Raw genomic sequence first — 3359 nt, forward strand, 5'->3', positions numbered from 1 at the left:
CAGCCGAGGAGGGGTCAGTTGCCCTGAATCTCTGTCCGGTTAGGGCACTTAGGATTTACGTTGACCGCACGGCTCAGTGGCGTAGATCTGATCAGTTGTTCGTGTGTTTTGGTGGTAAGAACAGAGGTTCTGCTGTCACTAAACAGCGGATGTCACACTGGATAGTGGAGGCTATTTCTTTGGCCTATGAGGCGCGTGGCTTGACTTCGCCTCTAGGGGTGCGTGCTCATTCTACAAGAGCAGTGGCTTCTTCTCAGGCCTTCTTTAAAGGGTCTTCGTTGGAAGATGTTTGTGCTGCGGCAGGATGGTCCTCTCCTAGCACATTCATCAAGTTTTATAGTCTGGACGTAGGGATGGCTCCTGGCTCCCGGGTCTTATCCGCTTGAGCAGACGCTTTCCTTGGTCTTCTAGCTATCTACGGTACGTCAGGCGTTATGGTATAGCTTTCCCAAAGCGATGACGTCATTGCAGCATCGAAGTGAGCCTATGAGACGGAACATCTCGGTTACGTATGTAACCTTGGTTCCCCGAGTAGGGGAACGAGATGCTGCGATGCTCGGCCGTTCCGTACCTTGATAGAGCTTCCTTTGTAAATCAGTGAAATCTGATGAAAATAGCGCGCAGCACGCTATATAGCTCACTTACGTGCGCTTTGGGGGCGGTGCTAAGCGCTATTTGGCCAATGAACTGGCGTGATGGTATAAGGGCTTCAGACATTCGTCACACCGAAGGTGTTCCCCAAAGCGATGACGTCATCGCAGCATCTCAACATACGTAACCGAGATGTTATTGTTATCTGATTGGGACATCTGACCAATCAGAGCAGAGTAGGCTCACGGAAAGGCGGGGTTTAGAAGACTGAATCTTAGAACCGCTCCGAACGAATCGTTGGGAAATGAGGTGATATCAAATGCATATTTTGAGAAAATGAAAACGTTTTTTGAACTTGCATGCATGTAGGCCTATTGTAGGAGACTCCAAAACAATATTAGGAACCTTAAAAATGGCATAATTATTAAATCCAGAAACATTACAAAAGACAACATAGAATTTTTGAAAAAAAAAAAGAAAAACTTCAAAGGGACATATTATTTTTTCTTTCTTTTTTATTTTATAAATTATTAAATTATTTTATGAATTAAACTAATTAGACATGCTTTTTGATTATTAACATTTAATTAAACCATTAACCCATTATAAATAAAAAAAAAAATTAAATGGAAAACTGAATTTGGGAAGAAAATTAAAGTTTTAATAGGGATTTAAAAATTAATTTTTTGTTATACTTTCAATAAATTGCTGTTAAATTGTATGTCATGATTTCAATCACTTAAAAATGCTTTTTGATTATTAACATTTAACCATTAAAAAGGAATCCAGAACATTTAAGCAGGAAAAATGGAATTTGGGAAAAAATACTGTACAATGGATTTCATAATGTCTACATTGTGTTTAAGGAAAATTACAAGTAAAAAGGTAACTTCAAAATTCATTTGCACAATTCCAGACCCTAGCTCTTCCTCATAAGTAATCCTTGTATCAGCCTGGGTACTTGTACACAACTTTGTTTGCTGGCAAATTGAGTGTAAAGCCAGCCAATCACACACAAGCATGCTGTTTTGAGAAATGTTTGTGTGCAATATGCATATATAGAAAGCATATGTCATTTTGAAGGTGTAGCAGGTATCTGTAAATATGTACCAGTAGCTCATGTTGTTAAAGTGCTCTGTAAACTGGGTCAGATTTGGACTTTTCTCTTCATTCTGTTCCTTCGCCCAAAGCAGCACCTCAGGAATCTGAAGAAAGAGATGCCAGCGATAACAGCAGGTATTACTTTTTACACTCACAAATCTCAAAACTCCTTTTTTCCCATTACTATATCAAGTAAAACAGTATGTGTGTGTTACCTCAATCTTGTAAAACAGTTCGGCGTCCAGCAACGTCAGCTGATCGGCGATCTCATGACTGCGGAAATCATGCAGCGTGCCGGGCCTTTGGAGAAAGAGCCGATTAAACACACAACCCCGCACAGATGAGAACCGTCCCGATGACCCCTGAAACTGGACCTTTACCTGGCAGAGACGCCCCGTGCGGCGAGAGGTTTGAGCATGTGCATGTGCCGCAGGAGCCTCTTCTGTTCCACTTTATCGAGGATGTTCTTTCGCAGGACCCTCGCCAGACTCAGCTCTCCATTACAGACCAGCCGGAAGACCAGATCCATCAACTGCCGCAGGATGTCCTCGGTCAACTCCACCAGACTGACACACAGACAACACCAAGAGGGCAATCAATCACACGTACACTACCGTTCAAACCAGTGTTAATTTTGACAGCAAATTTTGATTTAGTTTTAGTCATAGACTTTTGACTAAAATGCCATTTAGTTTTAGTCATATTTTAGTCATCTGAATTGTTTTCAGTTTTAGTCTAGTTTTAGTCGACTAAATATCATAAGATTTTAGTCGACTAAATCTACAGTAAATTTAGTCGGCTAAAATCAAATGGGTTTAGTTACAGTGTAATGCATTTATTAAGCATTTCTCCAAAATTTCCAAACTCATTATATAGGTTTGATATTAAGGTTTTATCATGATAGACACCGATTTAACTGCTGTGACACACTACTCCCACATATTGACATTTTTAAACATTTTATGCGACGTGCAGCAAGTGTATTTTAGCTTATGTCCCGCCGGTTCATGTACGCATCTAACCTCCTAAAATGCAGCAGATTCGTTCTGAAATTGAATGAATCTCTTCACAATTCGTCCCGCCCTAACATTTTCGTCTCGTTTTTATTCATTGACGAAAATGTCAATATATTTTCGTCATAGTTTTTGTCATTCAAAAAGAGTTTTAGCTCGTTATCATCTCGTTGTCGTCAGTGAAAAAAATGTAGTTGACGAACATTATGACGAAAATTATTTGTCAACAAAATTAACACTGGTTCAAACGTTTGCTTTTGAAAGAAATTAATACTTTTACTCAGGAAGGTCACATTCAATTGATCAAAAGTGACAGTTAAGGCATTTATAATGTTACAAAAGATTGCTATTTCAAATAAATGCTGTTCTTTTGAACTTGCTATTTATCCAAGAATCCTGAAAAAAAAAATATTATAGTTTCCACAAAAATATTCGGCTGCACAGCTGTTTTCAACATTGACAATAATCAGAAATGTTTCTTGAGCAGCAAATCAGCATATTAGAATGATTTCTGAAGGATCATGTGGAAAATATTCACATAAAACTGTTATTTTAAATTATAATAATATTTCACAATATTAGAGTTTTTACTGTATTTTTGACCAAATAAATGCAGCCTTGGTGAGCAGAAGAGACTTCTTTCACAAACATTGA

The 3359-nt window shown here is 38.6% G+C and overlaps 1 pseudogene; it reads right to left on the minus strand.

Moving 5' to 3' along the window:
- The window catches only part of LOC107675743 (rap guanine nucleotide exchange factor 1-like), a 46562-nt pseudogene that overhangs the window by 9013 nt on the left and 34190 nt on the right, over nt 1–3359 (minus strand).

The sequence above is a fragment of the Sinocyclocheilus anshuiensis genome, unplaced genomic scaffold (genome assembly GCF_001515605.1).
Source record: "Sinocyclocheilus anshuiensis isolate Anshui unplaced genomic scaffold, SAMN03320099.WGS_v1.1 scaffold708, whole genome shotgun sequence".
In the NCBI taxonomy this organism is placed as follows: Eukaryota; Metazoa; Chordata; class Actinopteri; order Cypriniformes; family Cyprinidae; genus Sinocyclocheilus; species Sinocyclocheilus anshuiensis.